The sequence below is a fragment of the Brachyhypopomus gauderio genome, chromosome 7 (genome assembly GCF_052324685.1).
Source record: "Brachyhypopomus gauderio isolate BG-103 chromosome 7, BGAUD_0.2, whole genome shotgun sequence".
In the NCBI taxonomy this organism is placed as follows: Eukaryota; Metazoa; Chordata; class Actinopteri; order Gymnotiformes; family Hypopomidae; genus Brachyhypopomus; species Brachyhypopomus gauderio.
Genome location: NC_135217.1, coordinates 31115334 through 31137202, shown reverse-complemented (window position 1 = coordinate 31137202; position 21869 = coordinate 31115334). Strand labels below are relative to the sequence as shown.

Below are 21869 nucleotides of genomic sequence, written 5' to 3'. Positions count from 1 at the left end.
AGATCACAGCAGTGTATTGATTTGGGATGGAAATTTACAACTGAGGGGGAAGATCTACCTGTCATATGTGATTATGAGCCATACAACCTGGAAGACCTCATGTTAGTGGTGAACACCAGTGGTGGAACCATAGAGCAGCTGATGGAGACCTGTCCCAGATGTCAGGTGGGGATGTCAGATCTAGCAGTGAGCCTGCTGTACACTAGTGAGGCAGAGAGAGACTTTCACAATTCTTTCGGTTTTCGAAACTTGAACGTATTCCAGTTGTTTTAAATATATGTGCATTTGATTAAAAACCATAAACTTCAGTCTGTCTGTATGCTATTGACTTTTTGTGGGGACAAAATGTGAAAGTATTAAAAAAGGAACAAGCAGGAAGCTGATCTAACCCAGTCTTCCTTATTCTGGTAGCAGACCTTGGCAGTGTGTTTGAAGATGGCCAGGAAGTTTGTGGGGTTGTCGTCTGGAGCACTGGTTCCTTCACTTTCTCCTTAGGCTGCACTGCTGTCAACTTCATCCATGAGCCCTTGGAGAACTTTTGTCAGCACTTTCAGACATGGTCCTCCTGCCATGATGTTTCCCACATCACCTTTACGGCTGGAACATTTCACTGAGCTATAAGTTATGTTATTGAAAATAAGTTCCAAACATACATAAACAGGCACAGGTCTGTGCCATTAGTTTAGCTTTTATTTGTAGGTGATTTATCAGGGTTATAAAAAGTCGAAATGACTTTCTCATTAAAATGAGCCCAATGACCATGCAAAGCAATAGTTCATTTCTTACTGCTAATTCTAGTAGAAATGTTGGGCTATGTGTGATCATAAAAAGCAGGAAAGAGAAACTTACTAAGAAAACCAAAATACTTTGACCAAAGGGGACACACACACACACACACACACACACACACATTCAATATTAATATCGGAGAGACTCTCTCTTTAATCGGAGAGACATTCCAAATCAGAATTTCCTTGTTCACATTCTCATGTTTCAGAGGAACTAAAGATTCTTAACTGTGTTAGAGGTGATTTAATCCAGGGATCAAGCTCAGATCGTCTGTGTTCAGTGGCAGTAATCCACAAGAATACGTCTAAATAGCTCATTCTGTTTCTGTGTAATACGCTGCAATTTTACTATCACTATACATTTAACTACAGTAGACATTTTTGTAGTTTATTAAAGTTTTTCCATTTTCCCATGTTTTCCCATATTTCCCACATTATATTCATTACACTACATTTCAATATAGCACTTGCATGCGATCTGTTTAGATGAGAGAGCACACTCAAATAATCCATAAGAATCGGGTGCAGTTTCAAAGTGAAGCGAACCAGTCAATGCGCTGCGTGTGTGTTAACTAGCTGCTGTGATGAGTCCGCTGCACCATATAGAAGAGAGAACACTTAACACACACATGTTCAACCTGCATCGCCTTAGTTATTGTGCTTTGAGCAGCTTTGAGCAGCGGAGCATATGCAGCTTGAGAAATGGTTAAAATATCCTATAATACACTTAGTTTTGATATTGATTTAAAAGCAATTACCTCTGTACTTTGGAGAAAAATATAAAAAGAGAACTTCTAGTTTTACATATTTTATTAAAGATATCTCCTATTTTTTCAAGCATATGATGTTTGTGTTTTTCTCCACACACAAACAGATTCATTAATTTATGCACAACTGTGCTTCTGGAAGACTTACTACAGTTGGGAGCAGCAGTTGCACATGTTTAAAAACAGCTGGAATATTAAGCCCCCCGCACACAGCGAGCAACTAGCTGAGCAAACGGTCACGCGTGCCCGTTTGCTCAGCTAGTTGCTCGCCGTGTGCGGACGCTTGAGACAGAATTCTCTGCCTCTTGAGCCTGTGAGACATTTATCTAACGTGTTTGATATTTTCTGGCACGCGTGCCCGAAATCTCACCGTGTGCGCTCGGCTGAGCAATTTGACTCAGCAACTTTTCGTCACCAGCCAATTGGAAGCTCGCTTGGCGTCACATGACACTTCGGCGTTTACGCCGTTAACGGCCATCACTAATCAAAAGTAAAGAAAGAAGTTGAACAGATAATAAATGAGATATAAGATGAGACAACAACCATGAGATATAAGATAGTTAACATGGCTTATTACATCGAATTTGGCGATAGAATAAAAAAATAATAATTTAATCAATTCGGTGTAGGGTTGCCACCTGTCCCGGTTTTCCTTCTTTTTAATATTAGGTCCCGGCAAAAAAAATCATTTAATATCCTGGTTTTCACTAGGTTAGTTCAAACGACTATTTAGACTGTTTCTGCACACTTTAAATCTGTCTTTTTTTCTCGCCACTCGCCACCCACCACCCCCCACTGTGTCAGTATGACAGTGTCCTTGTTTTTTGTCAGACAGGCAACCCTAATTCGGTGTCGTCAGTATATGGTGTCTCAACCAAATAAAAATGCTGCTATGTGTTTCATAAAGACATGTTTCACGACACCGAATTGATTAAATGATTATTTTCTTGTTCTATCGCCAAATTCGATGTAATAAGCCATGTTAACTATCTTAAATTTCATGGTTGTTATTATTTGTTCAACTTCTTTCTTTACTTTTGATTAAGCCTGGTTCACACTACACGATTTTAGGCTGGTTTTTCAGTCGCCGACTGATCGCCGACAAAAACTGTGGTCGGAGGCGAATCGGCGATCACTCGTCGCTCGCTCAAGCCTGGTTCACACTACACGACTTTTCAGTCGTCAGGTTTTTGTGCCGTCCGCACTACACGACTGGTCGTGCTGTAATCGCGAGTCTTTCAGTTGTTGTGGCGTTCACACTACATGACTAATCGGCGACGCGGGCTCACGAATTACACGACTGGGGAACGACTGGGGAATCGCCGACTCATCTGGCTGCCGTCCAAAAACACGAGAACACGAAAACGAAACTCTCCCAGAACCAGCAACACCACGTAGAAGAAAAAAACAATGTACATGTACTCCACATTTTCGTTATTGTTTTTTTTTTTTTTACCGTTTATACACTCCATAGTCCCAAGTTGCCAGAATTATTTCATCTCTCCGTTGCAGTGAACATATAATCAATCGCACTATTTCTCCAGTGCTGTCACAATAACTTAAACACAGTGTTGTAGTAAAGTTGTAAGAAAGGTGAGGATTTTGTGTGTTTGCTGGGTTACTGTTTTGAAAGCATTCTTGAAAGTTTTTTACATTCTTCAGAGATATCTTCAGCGGTGCCGCGGTTCTCTCTCCGCGTTCCCATTGGCTGTAGCTAGACGCTGCTGCCGACTCGCAGTCGCCGACTGCTAGATATTAAACATGCTAGATATCTGCCAGTCGTCTGCGACCAGTCGGCGACTGCTCGGCGAGCGTCTTTCAGCAGTTCACACTACACGACTGAGCGAGCGACGAGTGATCGCCGATTCGCCTCCGACCACAGCCTAAAATCGTGTAGTGTGAACCAGGCACGGCGTAAACGCCGAAGTGTCATGTGACGCCAAGCGAGCCATGATAACTATCTTGTATCTCATGGTTGTTATTTATTATTTGTTCAACTTCTTTCTTTACTTTTGATTAGTGATGGCCGTTATCGGCGTTAACGCCGAAGTGTCATGTGACTCCAAGCGAGCTTCCAATTGGCTGGTGACGAAAAGTTGCTGAGCCAAATTGCTCAGCCGAGCGCACACGGTGAGATTTCGGGCACGCGTGCCAGAAAATATCAAACACGTTAGATAAATGTCTCACAGGCTCAAGAGGCAGAGAATTCTGTCTCAAGCGTCCGCACACGGCGAGCAACTAGCTGAGCAAACGGGCACGCGTGACCGTTTGCTCAGCTAGTTGCTCGCTGTGTGCGGGGGGCTTTAGTTATTTTTGTAAGTGTTCATCATAATTGTTATTATGTTTCAAATTTTAAACCATTTTCAACGCTTTCGTTCTCCGATCTATCGGAGTGGGCGTCAATCATTGATTGAAAGGGGAACCTGCCAATCTCATGACCGGGTTTGCCCAGACTTGACCAATGACCGCTCAGAGTGGGCGGAGTTTATCTCCACCACGTTTTCCGCGCTCGCGCCAGGGAGAATCCCTAAGATGACACCGAGACCCGGAGCGCACGAGCAGGACGGAACCGCCGCTCTGTTCGTGGAGAAAACCGCAGTGTTTGTTAGTAAATAAACGGGTTCTCCTGAACTCTGTGTGTATTGTGCTGTAACGAGGTGTTTTATTTCCAGATATGTAGAGTGTGTATCTCATTTAAAGAGAAACAAAGGGATGTGCGTCTGAGACTCAGCCCAGCGTTAGAGCGCAGCTCCGGTTCCGTTTGACCGGACTCTCCTGCTCGTGGACCGGCCGTGTCCACCACACTGGGCTGCACATGTGTGATCTAATGCCAGCGTCGCAGACCGCCGAAAAAATCGGGAAAATGAAAAAGTTGAGAAGAACTTTGTCGGAGAGCTTCGGTCGTATTGGTGAGTAACTCCTCTTATTTCTGCTCAGGAGATCAGACGCGTGGATGAAGTTCAGTCAGGGCTGCAGTGTATCTGGACCACCATGATCACTGAGCGTGAAGATCTGAGTGGATCTCCCGTGGCTGTCGCACATGTTCATTTGGTGGTTAGAAACACACGTAGCAGCGCTGATGGACACGGGGGTAATGGACACACTGCTGGTGCTGGGACCCCGAGCACTAGGTGCAGGTGTCGGACCATAAGAGGTGTAGCAGACCCACTTCAGTGAAACCCTCAAACACAGCCGCGGTTCAGTCCACACAACACCAATAATACAATATGTAGCAGACGCGGCGCTGCGCGTAAAACTGGACAATGGATGTGCGGCCGGAGCCTTTCCAGCTGTCCCCCCTCCGTCCTCCGTCCCCCCGGTCCCCCCGGCCCCCCGGCCATTCGTCCGTATCAGAGTATGAACTTTAGAAGTTTTCTCGTGGCGTGGGCTCAGTATTTAACGTTATTGGATCAACTTTGTAAATGTGCCTTTGGGACAGTAAGAAAGGTTTGGCACACCCGCCTGCTGTATCAGCACAGCTCACGTACCGCATATTCTTCTGTTCTACACTCGAATTATAATCATAAATTATGATCAGTGAACAGGAACACAGATGTTTTTACTCTAGTGCCCTCTGGACCCTATAGCTTGTGTTGGAAGAACCCCCTACAGAGAGGGTGCTGGGGTAAACCCACGCTCCACTGTGAGACGTCTCCTGTCAGAAGAGCTTGCTGCACCTCCCAGAGTCTACAGCAAACGGGCTGCACTGGCCACGGCTGGTGTGTGTGTGTGTGTGTGTGTGCAGAGAAACAATCGGACAGCGTTTAAATGCTGTGGCTTCAATAGTGGTTTTCTGTGTGTGGTTCATCCATTTAAAGCAGAGTTGTTTGATAGAGCTGTGTAAGCATCTTTATCTTTTCATCTAGCACCTGCTCTGCTGTGTGTGTGAGAGTGTGTGTGTGTGTGAGAGAGTGAGTGTGTGTGAGTGTGTCTGCAGAGTTCAATGCCTCACATAGACTGGTGCAGGCTGTGTGTGTGTGTGTGTGTGTGGCGGTTTTGCCACCGTTACACACTTGGTCAGTTCTTTGTTTGATCTGTGCTGCCCTGTATTGTAACTGCCCGGGTGAAATAGGGTCACTACACTTAAGGTGCTTGCAAATTGCAGAATGCATAGCAAACCTGATTTAGAGTTTGTTAGCTGGCCTGATTGCCTTTGTAGGATGTCTGATGTCAAGCAGAGGAATTTAAGTAATTTAAATGTAAAGAGAATCTGTCGAGAGCATCTGTGTGTGTGTGTGTGTGTGTGTGTGTGTGTGTGTGTGTGTGTGTGTGTGTGTGTGTGTGTGTGTGTGTGTGTGTGTGTGTGTGAGAAACATGTCTGTGGCTCTGTGACTGCGACAGTTTAAAACCAATAAAGCAGACATGAGTAAATCGTTTCACAAATGACTTGAAAGTGAGCCGCTGCTAGACGGGTCCAGCTTCCCCAGTGCAGCTGTTGTGTTGATAATTGCCGATTGTTTGCATGATTGTGTTGCAATTAGACGATCCATTCAGATGAAGGCATTAGGTGGAGTATGTTACCATGGTAGTTCTGATGGTAGTCCATCATTTAAAATTTTCAGTGTTTTCACTTAATGTAGTTTTTCATCTTTTTGTGCGATAAATTCCTCTTGCTGTTCACCTGTGAGCGTTAGAACATATGAAACAGGCAGATGATTTCGGTGCTGCTCGGCACTTTGCGCCTGAATAAATGACTGATGCGTTTTCTCTCTTTTTCCTTTTCAAGCTTTCAAGAAGGAGGACAGTGGATTTGATGAGGTGAGTGAAGACAGAAGCTGTTTCTGTGCAGACCGCAGGGTGCTCAGAGGTGGTGGGTAGTGGGATGGGGTAAGAAGGAGTGGTAATGCCCCACGGGGGGACGATGAAGTCCTCCGCAGTACATTCTAATCACAAGTGTGATTCTTAGAGCTTTGTGCACAGTGAGAACAGCTATGGACACTTTGTGCACGCAGGTGTGAAGAAGACAGCTGGAAGGAGATGTTTAGGTATCGCTATGTGAAGCAGCTCTAAATATTGGCGCTGCTCTGTGTGTGAGCAGAGCTTGTGTGATCTGCTTCGCTGGGCATTTGTTCTTCAACTCAATTGATTATTTCATTACTGTTTCTAAACAGGACTTGAAGTGATATTAAAGGAAAGAAAAATCTGACCAGAATGCAGACATGTGTGCAGAAAACACACACACACATAGTAGCTCTTGCCCTTTGTTCTTAACCTATTGTTGGATGGGATGAGGAGTGTGTCTGTGTGTGTCTGTGTGTGTCTGTGTGTGTCTGTGTGTGTCTGTGTATGTCTATGTATGTGTGTGTGTGTGTGTGTGTGTGTGTGTGCCTGCTTGTTGCTCTTCATGACTGAACATTTATCATATAAGCTGAGGGATTTTGTGTGTGGGACCCTGCTGGTCTTCATGTGGCCTTTACTCAGTGTCTGTGTTTGGTGTAAAGGGTCTCTGTGTTCAGTCTGGCCCAGTGTCTGTGTTGGGTGGTGAGGGTCTCTGTGTTCAGTGTAGACCAGTGTCTGTGTTGGGGTATTGAGGGTCTCTGTGTTCAGTCTGGCCCAGTGTCTGTGTTGGGTGGTGAGGGTCTCTGTGTTCAGTGTGGACCAGTGTCTGTGTTGGGGTATTGAGGGTCTCTGTGTTCAGTCTGGCTCTTGCCACTGAGGATTTCACATGGTTTGTGCACCTAATCTGTAGCACCACATTCCAGCACAGGAATAATGGAGACAACCATAAATTCTGGGTTATTCAGTGAACGTTGGTCTGTGTCTCTTGATCAGCTCGATGCTGTCGGTAGCTTGCAGTCCTCAGTAGAGCTGTGTGAGTGTCTGGCCTCTTCAGCCTGATGAAGAGGAGGGGTGTGAAAGGCCGTGCTCACTCAGCAACCTCTTACTTTGCTAAACCAATCCTGTCCCTAACGCACACACACACACACACACACACACACACACACACACACACACACACACACACACACACACACACACACACACACACACACACACACACTCTTACACAGTTTTCCATTTCTTTCTCAGGATTTCAGCTACAGTGGCAGACAGCTCAGTTTTTCACGTGTACAGATCACCACAGCTCTCTTAGTCCAAGATATATAATACTTCAAATAAAAGTTAAATAAATGCTTTACATAGTGATTAAAACATTACATTAACAGTATGAAGTTAGCAATAGAAAGTAGCTGTGTGTTTCTGTGTAGTTATATGTCTGTCTTCATTCAGTTTAATGAAGATAATAGTTCTGTTTTAATTACTAAATGTGGCTGTGTTTTATGAATTTATATAGATCGGTTATTGCAATAAAACCAAAGTATATATTGTGGTATGCTGTGTTAATGGCGTTCTGTAGGGTCTGTTCTGTGAGGGTGACCCGTGTGTTTGAGCTAAAGTGGGTTGAACCAGATCATTTGCAGCCTTGGCCAAGGGTTTGGACCACGGGCTCTGTCAGTGTTGGCTTGATAAGTGTGTGTGTGTGTGTGTGTGTGTGTGTGTGTCGGCCAGCCAGCAGAGAAAAATGTGAAGAATCTGAGAAGGAAAGGAGACATTTCCTGTTCAAGACAAATTGTCTCACAGAGCACCAAGCATTTGACCTCTGCTGAAATTACATGCTTTATATATATAAAATATATATATACACACACACACACACACACACACACACACACACACACACACACAGTGTGTGAGTGAGAGTGACACACAGAGTGGGGAAATCTTATTGTAACGTATTATGTGTAGAGAGAGTTGTGTTAAATTGCGATACAGAGAGTAAGTGACCAGTCATGTGCTTCTAGAGCCAGAGACACAGGGATTCTCACTTTACATTCCAACTGGGGAGAAGAATTTTCATTTCTGTGTCTTTCACAAAGCATTAATGACCATGGAAGAGAGTGACTCGCCAGGATGTTGTGGTCCATGTGACTGCTGTTGGGATTCAGTCTTTCTAGTCAGAATGGATGTGTGTGTGTGTGTGTGTGTGTGTGTGTGTGTGTGTGTGTGTATTTGGAGAATAGAAGGGCTCATTGTGTGTGAGATGATTTGAGTGCAGCCTGGTTTGTGCGGTTGGGGGTTGGTCCCCACATGTGTGGCTATGGAAACATCATCTCAGCAGCCCTGGGTTTGCAGGGCAACTCAAGTGACCTTGATCCATCAGAGTTTTCTCCAGAGGTTTGGTAATAGTTGGACTCTGTTTTGACTGGTTCTTAAAGTGATGGGTACATGGGTGGGGCTTTCACAATATGACCTGTGTCCTGTTCAGTAGCATGCAAGTGCAACTAAATGACTTTTTTACCAAGGGCACAATGCTCTGGCTCTACACACCACACACACCCACACACAAACACACACACACACACACACACACACACACACACACACACACACACACACACACACACACACCATACTCCGTTTCACTGATAAGTCAGATTTCCGTGCCATGCTGGGCATTCCTAAGTGATTTCTGATTTCTCCATTTTGAGATGCATGGAAATTAGCTGTAAACTCCCCATTTTGTGTGTGTGTGTGTGTGTGTGTGTGTGTGTGTGTGTGTGTGTGTGTGTGTGTGTGTGTGTGTGTATGTGTGTGTGGAACTGCTCTCAACCCCACAAGTAATGAGTTTAGTCTTAAATCATAAATCTTGACTCTCCTGTTTCGTGCTTCACAGGAATCAGATCTTCATCATCTATTCTCAACTGACTTACCGTCTGGCACATTTTCCAGTTTCATTTGTTTGGTGTCACAGGCTTGAATTAATTTGATAAATACTTTTTTGTCACATTAAATACTCCCTTGTTACTTTAATGCAGTCAGTTTTAAAACCTTGAATAACTCTCTTCTCCATACCATAGTGCTTCCAGGACAATAGATTATTGTATTTATTTTAGCATAGATACTTTTCATTTTAAGACATTATTACTTACCTTTTTCATCATTTTGGTCATCAGTATTGAGCACTGCTGGTCATAGTGGCTAAACCATACAGCTATGATCATGGATTTTATTTATTTAGTTTTTTATATGTGATACAGAAAACCATGTAAGCAATTCTGTCAGTGAATCATCGTATTTGTTCACATCAGAGTTTGACAGATTGTTGGTGATTAAATGTTGGTGAATTATCTTATGTTTGATTTAATATGTGGTTAAATGTTTCATCAGTATCATCATTCTGCTTATTCACGTTTAGTCCCCTCTTCCATGTTTATGCTGTGGCTGTAAAGTGTTTCTACTGCTTTATATTAAGGGAAACTACAATCCAGTAATTGCTAAATATTGTATTTATTTCAAATGCTTTCTGTATTCTGTATAATAAGTATATTTAGGGATCGTTCATAAACAAAACACAAAATGGTTGACTTTCCCTCGTTTGTGGTTGTTTTGGTAATAGAAGCCCCCGTGTGGCACAAAGGTGTTTAAAACTTATTTGGGTTCGTATTTTACGTAGTAAAGTGCGATGAGCCCAGGAATAGTGTGTAGAGCATGGGTTAAAGTTCTCCGTCACTACGACGGATTTCCGTCATTTGATTTTTGGGGGGAAAAAATCCGTCAAATCATAATAAACCACACACGCGTGTGCTATCTGTTTTGTGGTCGAAATATGATTCTTACTGGCGCTCATCAGCGCTGGATGGATGACGGAGGTGTCGTTTGATTGACTTGCGGGTGCACCTTCTGATTTTCGGACATAACTAGAAAAGTGACCTCCCCCTCCTGCCTGACCGTAGCGCGCGACTCCATTAACCTCCCGCAAACCTGCGCGAACTCTGGAGGCTATTTGGCGCGTCATTCTTTGGTAGTATAAAGAAATACCCCGCAAAACAGGGGAATGAACGTTTACCTGATGAATTTTAATGTTGCTTTGTGTTTCACGTGTGAAAAGTGCTGGAATTTAGGCTAAGTAGCCTACTTGAAATGCTTGAAATTGTAACTACTTAGTTTCACAACAAATATCTGTCTGACTGAACAGTTCTCTTTACGTTAACAAATACGAGCCTCTTGTAATTCCAGGACGAAACATGAGAGAACGTGAAGACGTTAAGATTGGGCGTTTTGGAAATAAACCACCATTAAATAATGTGATTAAAAGCGAATTATTTCGAATCATTTCGAGTATATGTATAAATATTTAACTTAATTAAGTTTAACGTTGATCCGTGCGTCTAAACGGAACTTGGTGTTTGGTGTGCGCGGCGGAAGAATACACGGTTATGCGGCTTGGGACCGAGGAGGACAGCGTCAGGATAGGATAACTGCGTACAGGACATTATTCGCGTAATCCTGAAAACTCCCCAGTTCTGAAGTCTTTATAAAAAGAATGAGCAACATGCCCAAATGAGACAGTAAATTGTTACTGATACAGAACTGTTGTCTTTTACAGTCTAATGAAGTACCTTATTGAGCATGAGATCACCAAAACAGTATAGAAGTCAAGTTAGTTTACTTGGAAGCAGTTAGAAGACAGTGTGAACAGTTGTGAACATAGTTTCTCATAGTTTGTTTTTTTTTATCTCCGTCATACCTTTTAAAACTCACCAGGATTCACTAAATTTGACTTGATCTTTAAATAATTTTCTGGAAGAGGACCCCCAGATAGATAAGTATACTTTGTAAATGTGTTTAATATGTGGAATTAGGCAAAAGAGGCCGTGTCCCAACTACACCACATTTTCAGTAATTGCTGGCATTGTCTTTTGCCAGGAAAAATTTTCAGTCAAATGAAAATTTCTTGCTTTAACCCATGGTGTAGAGGTCAGAGGTCACGCCCCTATAGTGACAGGGTGTGGCAGTGAGAGTGGAGAGGTAGTGTGTGATGCTGGAGACACCTTGGTGATCATGACAATGGAAAGAAAGTACACACACACTGTGCTCAGTTGCTATTCTGAGTATTGAGACTTTTAAACCTCACACATCACCTTGGACGTGGAACACATGTCTGAGTCAAGGTCAGTGTTGAATTTCTTTGTTTTGTATTGCTAGTCACAAATTGAATGTTCGTCATCAGTTTTCTGCCCACAGGCTCATAATAAAGTGTGAAATGATCTGCAGACGGTCATACTGTTTTTGTGTGTGTGTGTCTGCATGTGTGTGTGTGTCTGCGTGTGTGTGTGTGTCTGCGCGCAGTAGTTGGCAGCCATCCATCCAGATGTTTGTTTGCGATTGCTTTGAGAGTCTGTTGGCAGGTCAAACTGTGGCGGTGGTCTGAGTAACAGCAGCTGATAAGATCACACAGTGACTGAGAGGAGACGCTGATGGAGTGTGAGGACAGAGAGTCTTGTGGATCAGCCTCCATCTTGGTGCTGATTAGGGGGTGGGGGGGTGGGGGTTTCCCTTTACCTCCGATTTTTTCCACTGATGCAAACGGTTGTAACGGCCCCTCCCTCTGCCCCTCCCTCTGCTCCTCCCTTGGCCCCTCCCCCACTGTAGCAGGTGTGGTGTCTGTACTGGAGGCTGAATTGGTGTCTCCTGCATCGACTGCAGAAGATTTTGAAGCATGAAGCTGGGCCCAACTTTTATGGCTTAAGTAGACTGCAAATGGCTCTCTTGCGTGTGTGTGTGTGTGTGTGTGTGTGTGTGTGTGTGTGTGTGTGTGTGTGTGTGTGTGTGTGTGCATTAGTGTGTTGGTATCCGGCCGTAAGTGGGAGATTTTAAATGGATCCTAAACTACACACACTGTCCTGTGTTGTTTCTACATAAGCTACTTAACCCCATTAGTTCCTTGGGAAATGATTCATCAAGAATTAAGCTGGAAAGATGCTTAAAGCAAGGCATGCTGGGATAAACGTAGAAGCAAGGCATGCTGGGATAAACATAGAAGCAAGGCATGCTGGGATAAATGAGGGGCTATGTTGCTCAGATCTTAAGAATGCAGCTCTGGCCCCTCAAGCCCTGATGAGTCTTTGCTCAAGAACACAGACGTGATCAAACCTCCTAGTCGCTCCTTAAGTCTTTATCCACTAGCTGTCACAAAGTGCCCCAGCACAAGGCTGAGTGTGGGCGGGGCAATGTGAGAGCCACAGAGCGCACGCCAGCGTCACACATCAGCGTCACACATCAGCGTCACACGCCAGCCCCACACGTCAACGTCACACGCCAGCGTCACACGCCCGAGCCCCACATCAAAATCACACGCCAACGTCACACGCCAGTGTCACACGCCCGAGCCCCACATCAAAATCACACGCCAATGTCACACGCCAGCGTCACACGCCCGAGCCCCACATCAAAATCACACGCCAGCGTCACACGCCAGCGTCACACGCCCGAGCCCCACATCAAAATCACACGCCAACGTCACACGCCAGCGTCACACGCCCGAGCCCCACATCAAAATCACACGCCAGCGTCACACGCCAGCGTCACACGCCAGCGCCACACCCCCCTCTGTGTGATACAGCGGCGTGCGCCGTGTTCTTTCGCACTCCAACATCTATTTGCTGGCTCTGCGTTTGCCCCCTTTCTGCCCCTCTCTGCCCCTCTGGCACATGCACGACCCCGGCGAGGCGGCGAAGGTCGAGCAGCTCGGCTGAATGGAATATACCAGCTGCAGCCGCTGCTTTGTCCCCTTCACCATGACGACGTGATGAAGACGTTGAATCGAGGGGAAAAAGGCCCAAAATAAAACCGCACTGGCTGTTCCAAACAAACTCACCCCCATTAAAGCAACGTGCAAGGCTCAAACTTTTTTGCATAATAGTGCAATTTTCCCCGATATCTTAGTCTCTGTTAGTACACAGACAGAAGCAGCATTTAAGGTCTGTTTTCCCACCAACTTGAGGTTCTTGTTGCCAGTCCCAGCTATGAGTAGTTCTGGCACATGGTCGTGATTCCTCTTATAAATAATAGAGGTTCTAATGGGCCTGCCTCTCTCTAAAGCTGTTCCTTATCTCCTCCTACATCTCCATCATTGTAACTCGTTCCTGAATTGGAGGACAGATGGAAGGAACCACATCTTCATTTATTTGGCTTCTTTTGTTCTTGTTCTTCTAGCAGAGGTGTGTTGGTAACCAGCGTGTTCACTGTACCCAGCAGACATTGCTGGGTGAGAGAGAATCTTTTGATGTGTTTTGATGAGTTAGATGTGTTCCAAGGCTCCTCACATCACACCAAATCACGGGTTTTATGCCATCAGACCCAGAGGACATCAGACCCAGAAGACTTGTTTATCTGACTGAAGAATCTGTGTTGGTTTAATGTCAGGTTCACTTCTCGCACACTGCAGAAATCTTTGCAAATGTGTTCTTTGTCAGTGAAGTTACAAGCACCTTCCAGCTCTCTGCTGCTTCCTCTGAAATATTGTTCATTCTCACTAATCTGAATTCCATGAATCTTGTGGAGAGGTCTTTGGTCATCAACTGATCTATAAATGCTACGTTTGAATGATTTTTAATGATTTGGCGTTTGCACGTTTTCATCTGCTTGTCTAATTAAATATTTAGTCCATCTCTCTAACCCATCTGTGTGGTGCACTAAACCTCTGACCTTTATTACTAAATGACTTTACTGGAGTGCATTTCAAAGAAAGTGGAGTATCCCTCTAAATGTATTTAAAAACGTAAGCACAATAACATAACATAACATAAACTTTATTGATCCCCGAGGGGAAATTCAATCACAATGGTCCTGTGGTTAAATATACTCAGCGTCGTACCTGCTGGACTTCCTGTGTCCTGTGTATCAGACCAATAGATGTGATGACAGTGTAGTCATTATGGAACTGCATTTAGCCCTTAACACCACCTTCCTACATAAGGACATATACTTGAATTCTGTTTTTGAACTTCAGTTCAATATTTAATAGAATGCTTCCAGAAATACTCCGAATACACCAAGATCTGTGTTCCTGCATCTAACTTGCCAGTGTTTTACCATCTGGACTCAGCAGGTGGCACTGGGGACTCCAGACTGGACCATCCCCAAACATAGTTTATTTTCTCTGTGGTTTCCCCCCTTTTGACATTAAAGACTGTACTTCTATAGATGTAACTTTCATATCTGTAGATTGTCACTAATGTCACGGGTCTCATCCAAGGAATGAGTCCGCATATACACACGTCGATATGATCTGCTGGTTTTGTGGAACAGTCAGGAAAATCCATCCATCCATCCATTATCTGAACCGCTTAATCCCCCTAGTCGGGGTCACGGGGGGGCTGGAGCCAATCCCAACATCTCCGGGCGAAGGCAGGGTACACCATGGGCAGGTCACCAGTCCACCGCATGGCCAACACACCTAACCTAACACGCATGTCTTTGGACTGTGGGAGGAAACCGGAGTACCCAGAGGAAACCCACGCAGGCACATGGAGAACATGCAAACTCCACACAGAGCAGCCCAGACCGGGAATCGAACCCAGACCGCCTTGCTGTGAGGCGACAGTGCTAACCACCACACCATTATTTGGTATCTGTAAAAACATTATGTTAATATTCTACAGAGCTGCTATTGAATCAATTTTAAGATATGGTATTACAAGTTGGTTTGGCAATTTAACAGTTAAATCGAAGTCACAATTAAATAGCCTAGTTAAGACAGCAGGTAAAATAATGGGCATTCCTGCCCCTCTTGGCCCTCAAGAGCTGTGGCAGCAGTCTAGTTAGGCAGGCTAGGAATATTGTATCTGATAGTACACATGCGCTCTATCAGGAGTTCCAGCTCATGAAGTCAGGCAGGAGATACAGGGTTCCTTTGTGCAGGAACAATAGGTTTAAACATTCTTTTGTACCAATGTCAATTAAAATCTTAAATAATAATGACGTCTGACGGTTTATGGTTGTATAGGGGCTGTGGGGTTGGGTAGAAGTATAAAATGTAATGCACTTTAAATCTTTAATGTATTGTAATGACATGGTTTTTGGTTATATGACATGTGTTTGTATGTCTGATCTTTGTTGTAGTGCAGTATGTCCTCATTCCAAGAAAAATTTCTCCTTTGGGAGACAAATAAAGGAACTATGACTATGACTATGACCGTGCCACCCCAGTCAGGAAAATGTGAAACTGAATTATTTCAAAGTGGTGGTGATATTGGCCTTCAGGAGGAACACATAACCTCTAGGCTACTGTAGAGTTGTGTACATTTCACATTCACAAATCAACACCAATTCCATCATGAAAGATACATCATGGTAGATGTATTTCCTTTGACACCCGTATCGCCATTCCAGTTTTACACAACAATCATAGTCCGTCTTGTGCAACTCTGATCCAACACCGTCCATAAAAATTTAAAGGGTGTCACATAAAGGATTCTGATCCAAACCTGCCCTGTCATGACGTGTTGTTGGCCAGCAGGTCTAGGTAGGGTGAACAGAAAACCGCTGCTGCCCCTCAAACCCAGGTCATCACTTTTTGTAATGCCTCCAAAAATGCTTCAGTTATGCTTCAATAAAGTTTTAAATATGTTTTAATAAAAAACTCGACCACAGCCTCTTAAATGAACACAACCCTCTTTCTTCCACATCTCTCTCTCTCTCTCTCTCTCTCTCTTCCTCTCTCTCTGATGTTTCTCTCGGTCTCAGACCACATCAGTTTAGAAAAATCAAACATTCCAGCATTCCTCCTTTATCCTTTTTCGGTAATGTATGTGTGTGCCACCTCTAATTTTATTTTTATGTCCCCTCTCAAATGTCCCGCTGCTGCTACCCCAGTTGTGTTCATGAGAGTAAATCCCCTCAGTGCTTCAGTGTGTCCTTCTCCCTGCTGGGCTCTTCAGCTTGTGTCTGCCATGACTGAGTGGAGTGTGAGTAGCTATTCTGGCACCAGCTGTGTTTCTGAGGTCAGACATTTATCCGACAAGTGGGCGGGGCTAATCTGAGGGTGTTAATTGGCTGTGTGCAGCTGCCTCTCAGAGCAGGCCGTGTGTGTGTGTGTGTGTGTGTGTGTGTGTGTGTGTGTGTATGTGTGTGTGTGTGCAGGATGGGGGAGTAGGGACTGTGTGCTAGTGTTGGTATGTGTGGTCTGGCCTGCAGAGCTGACCTGCACGAACCCGTGTGTGTGTGTGTGTGTGTGTGTGTGTGTGTGTGTGTTGAGAAGGGAGGGGGTCTCAGTTGGACTGTCTCATTAAAGTGTATGAGTTGTATAATCTATGCGTTAATTAACCTTCCCTAATGTCCCATCAGGGTTGGTGATGACTGTAGTGAGACATTAAAATGCAAAAGCAGTTGTGTAGCAGAATGGTGAGAGGCCGTTACATGTGTACAGCGCCTTTGTGGGCGCACTCAGATGTGTTACTGATCTACAGGACCAACACTAACTGAGCACACTACCCTGATAACCTCACTCTGCATTACACAAATCAGATTTGAATGAACACTGAGCTTTCATTAAAATGCAGAGAGGGCTTGGGACATGCGGTTAGCTGAAATCAGTCCTCGGTCAGTATTTCTCACGTCTTTAAGCTCACGTGTGCTCTGTGGGATATGCAGCGTGTTTTTAAAGCAGTACAGAGCAATAACTGATTCCTGTGTTCACTGCAATGGAGGTTGTGTGTGTTTTCATTAGCATTATCTATCACAGCAATTCAGCAAAGGTAGCGAGTTTAGTGCACTTTACTAATGGCAGGAACCAAGTACTTAGGTGATCCGTGACAGACCCAGAAAACATAATTGCATAAATTTAGCAGAGTAATCACTTTAATTGTTGTTATCAATGTCGCTATGAAATCAATACTTTTTGTTAAATAAGCCTGAAAGATTTCCCTCCACATTTTGGGCATTACTGCCTCCTGTTCTTAGCTTCCGCTGTACTGGCTTCACTGTTTCGTTTTTTAAAGTTGAACTCTCTAAAATGAATTGAAAAAGCTTAGTAGGAACTATTAGCTTTCATTTCACTCAGTCACCATTATTCACGTCGTTAGTCTATGCGACGCCAGGACACGTGAAAACACTTTCAAAACTTTGATTCATTTTTTCTTCAAACATTTCATTTTAGTGCACATTTTAACCAGCAGCTCTCTTTTGAAGCCCTCACAACCCACGTCTCCCCAACCAACTCTTCCCACGGTTTACTTTAGTGCAGAAGCAACCGCTATAGTCAGTTGTTCAGACTCCATTTTGATGTACTGGTCTCGTGTGCTTATTGTCTGGAGCTCATCAGCTGAAAAATCATCTAGTGCGTGGCCCTCACCTGTGAGCGCTCAAGATGTGTGAACAGCTTTATGTCAACAAAAAGCAGTTTGCAGCTTATAAATGTGTTGTGAGCACAAGGGCCTGTACTGATTCTGATATTTTAGTTTGTGTGGTGACCCTGCTGGCTCCTGATTCTGCAGTAATCGTCAGGTTGCGTTGTACGAGCAGCTGGTACCCGTCTGAATCCCAGCAGAGCTGTGAGGGCTGCAGGTCTTTCACAGGTGTTCCACTAAAAAATGTGAAGAACAGATTGAAGTTATTACAGCTGTTCTTTGTCTTGCCAGTTGTAACTTCACTCTCTTGATTCAGCCGTTCTGCTGTAGACTCTCTGTCTTTCTCTGCTCATCTTAAATCCTCCAAGGTCACCGTGCCATCCTCTCCTGATGATGCTCTCTCCCTCCGTGATTCACAGCTGTCCTCGTAACTTCAACCTCCCACTCAAGAACCCTAATTCTCTCCTCAAAAACACACTGCTTTCCTTTCCCCAATTTTACATTCTATACTGATTTTCCTGGGATGCCACCTTCAAGTTCTTCTGTCTCTCTCCTAAAGCCGTAGCAACAATCCCTCTGCCTCGTGTCCCGTTGAGAGAATTTTCAAATCTAATCCTTCATCCTGTTAACTTGACCCTGCCGCCACCTCATTATTAAAGCCTCACTGTTATCTCATCTCACTGTTATCTCATCTCACTGCTATCTCGTCTCATCTAATTGATCCCTCTGAAACAGCTGCGGTCACCATTAATAAGAAACTGGACCTGGTCCATTATGGACCATTTTAGACACATCTGAAAGTTCTTGAGAGGGTTGTGCCTCCAAACCTGCAAGTCTTTCTGAACTTGAGGAACCTTTTCTTAATTTTCAGTCAGATTTAGTCTAGACTCTAAATAATTCTGTGCTCATGTTGACTTTAGCACAATGTTTGAAATTATCATAACATTCTCATTTTTCTACCTTCCTCTCTTGGGTTTTAATACAGAGGTGTCCGTTCGTGACTATTGGGAAACCCTAATCTATTGTCTCACGTGTTCCCCAAGGTTCTGTTCTCAGCCCTCTGATGTTTTATCATTTACATTTTACCCCTTGGAAATATCATTCATGATCATGGCCTTTAAATTTCATTGATGTGCTGATATTCTTACATGTATCCTGTAAATTATTATACACCTACCTACATCTGTTCATATCTACAACCCTCTGTTCAGGCCACTTTAACACCCTCTTAATTACGACTTCTTGCAAGAGATTTATTTAAATTGTAAACCAACTTTGAGTGTGAAATTATGTAAATTCTGTAAATCTAACCTATTATTAATATATAGTTCAGCTAAAATATGCTGTTCATGCATAATACAAAAGCAGTTTAATCAGGAGCAGGGCCAGCAGTGTTTGTGGGAGTTTAGGTCCACGTCTCCTCGTCCTGGGCCAGTACTGTATGACTGCTTGTTGTGAGGTGTTAACCCTAACCACCCCAGTGAGATGGCGCTGTCATGGCCACTCTGATGTGACTCTTTCACCTGCTCCACTCACACACCTGTCAGCCAGGTACTGCCCCCTGCTGGTCATGAATAATTAATGTGGCGGAGTGAGAGTGAGAGTGAGAGTGTGTGTTTGTGTTTGTGTGTGTGTGTGTGTGCGTTAGATTTGACACTGATGCCCTTCTTATGACTGGATAAGTGATGATTGCAAATGTTTCCGATTACTATTTTCTAAATCATAGCTATAATAAATTCCTCAAATCTTTGTGTAAATAAATGGAGTTTTGCTCAGTGCTAACCAAACCTAAGAAATAACCTTTAACCCTTGTGTGGCATGTGACAGTCCTGTGGATCTACTGACATCCAAGTGTTACTTTGCTTCTCTGTCCTCTAAACTCTTTGGTATCTTTTGACATTTCAATATCAGGACAAATAAAAAAATGTGGTTGATGAGAGATGAAGGATTTTGTACGCGTGTTGTTAGAGGACATTACATCTCCCCCTTGTGGCTGCCTGGTTTAATTACAGTGGGCACAAAGGCTTTTGATGTAGTTTGTATACTAGAAAATTGCACAGATGTGTATGTATAGATTTTAGATGGATTTTAATTGCATCCTTGTATGTGAGATCTAGGTCGGTGGGCTGGTGTGAGAGCTCCTGATGAATACACCCTGTGTCATAGCTGTGAGACAGCAGCGGTGTGTGTGTGTGTGTGTGAGGGGGGGTTATTCAGGAGGATGCAGAATTCAGTTGGTGGTTGAGGGTGTAGTTGCAGGATGGAGCACTGAGGCAGAAGCAGGAGGGGCGTGGTTTAAACAGGAGGGGCGTGGTTTATGGGCAGGGAGTGGTTTAAGGGAGGGCGGGTTTAGGTGACTTGAACAGGGAGGAGCTTAAGTAGGCATCTTCAGGATGTAGGGATCTGGAGACTGTGGTGGACAGATGAAGTGTTCTGTCCTGTGTGCAGGTGCAGCGTGTCTTGGGATTCTCAGCTAGCTGAACTGACATGTTTCCCAGTACTGATCCCCAGTACTGGACGTGGTGTGGGGTTTTTCACTCATGTCATTCTCACTTCCTGTTTACACTCCACTCACTTCATCACACAGAAATGGCGCCTCCGCGTGCGAAGCGGAACCCAAACACCCATTTGGAGATGCTGAGACTTTTCTGAACAAACTCATCACTCAAACATTCTTTCATCTGCAGCCATTTGAAATGTTGAATCATTGGTCCTGATTTGTCAGAACTGATGCTGTGAGCTTTTTTGGTTCAGCGTTAACTCCGTTTGCTCAGGCGTGACTGCCTGGTCTAGTGGCCAGTTGAACAGACAGCAGAACGGCTGGTAATGAGACTCTCATTGCTCGCAGTGATGAATGAGGCTTATTATGATGTGAACTGAGGTCATTTGCAACTGAATGGCCTGTTATCCAGCAGGAACGCAGGACAGAATGAGCTGATTTATTTTGATTCGTGCTCTTGCTCCATTTTGCCGTCAGAATAAGTGGATTGACTCGTCAGTCAGACGCATGTTTGTGGGACACTGGAATGAGTGTCCCAGGCAGACGCCAGGGAGACGCGTGCTGGATCACCAGCCTGCAGCTGTGCTTTGTAAGGACAATGACGTTCGATGTCCTCACAATGTCTTAAAATGCATCTTCTGTCAGCTGTTTGGTGGACGTGATGGATCCTGTGCTTCCCACCAGAGCTACAGAGATGTAGAGAGAGAGAGAGAGAGAGAGAGCGAGAGAGAGAGCGAGAGAGAGAGAGAGAGAGAGAGAAAGAGAGAGAGGAGGGAGAGGGAGAGAGGAGGTACAGCCCAAGTTCTAAAACTGTAATATGAGAAATAAAACTGTCCTTTCATATTCTGAAACACGAGAAGAGATTACAGTATAACGGGAGGGGGGCAAGACCAGTGAGTGCAGATAATGGGAGGAAGTGGCCTGTCAGAGTAAATAATCTGGTGGGGAGGGGGGGGGGGGGGGGGGTAATGGCAGCAGGGTTGGTGCAGCAGCACACAGCAGTGGTGGTGGAGGCTCGTGGTGGAGGCTCGTGGTGGAGGGTGGTGCAGTGCCTTTGGTCAAAATGTGGAAATGTGTGTGTGTATTAGTCTTAAGTTGTTTAGGCTTTGACAGAGTGCATGGTTTAGCTCTCTTTCTCCTGTGTGTGTGTGTGTGTGTGTGTGTGTGTGTGTGTGTGTGTGTGTGTGTGTGTGTGTGTGTGTGTGTGTGAACTGCAGATGGTTTTCCTGTTTGAGCAGTGAAGTAAGGAGATGGAGAACGTGGTGACGAGCTACAGATTTTTACTCTAGCTTCTGCATTGAAGCTGTCCTTCAACCCAGTGTTCTGGATTAGAGTTAGGTTTAGGTTTAGGTTTAGCCTGTTAGCCTGTTAACCCAGTGTTCTGGAGCCGCACTTCCTCCAATTTCCCAACCCAGTGCAGACCTCTACATCCTAGCCCCTAAACCTGAATGGAAGTTCTAATAAACATGTAGTGATGACTATGCACACAATTGAAACAAAGCAAACGTTTGAATATGCTGTTGCATGTCATTTGTTGCTGTCGAGTGTTTTGGGTTTTGCTTGTTGAAGTAATGTTAGGTTTTGAATTACTGTTCTTGTAGTAATGTGGGGTCTGTTGTAATGTGGCTTTCATTGCAGTATTATATTTGTAGGAATGTGCTTTTTGTCATAATGTACTGTCTGT

General features: G+C 44.3%; 1 long non-coding RNA gene across 2 annotated transcripts; it reads left to right on the top strand.

The window, feature by feature from the left end:
* The first annotated feature begins 3919 nt into the window (after nt 1–3919).
* Nucleotides 3920–21530, top strand: LOC143518283 (uncharacterized). 2 transcript variants are annotated; one of them, XR_013132141.1, is made up of 3 exons: nt 3920–4464; nt 6282–6313; nt 21403–21530. It is a non-coding gene; the product is annotated as an uncharacterized LOC143518283 (long non-coding RNA). The 2 variants fall into 2 exon arrangements; XR_013132140.1 differs by lacking the exon at nt 21403–21530 and adding an exon at nt 9231–9922.
* Nucleotides 21531–21869: the final 339 nt, after the last annotated feature.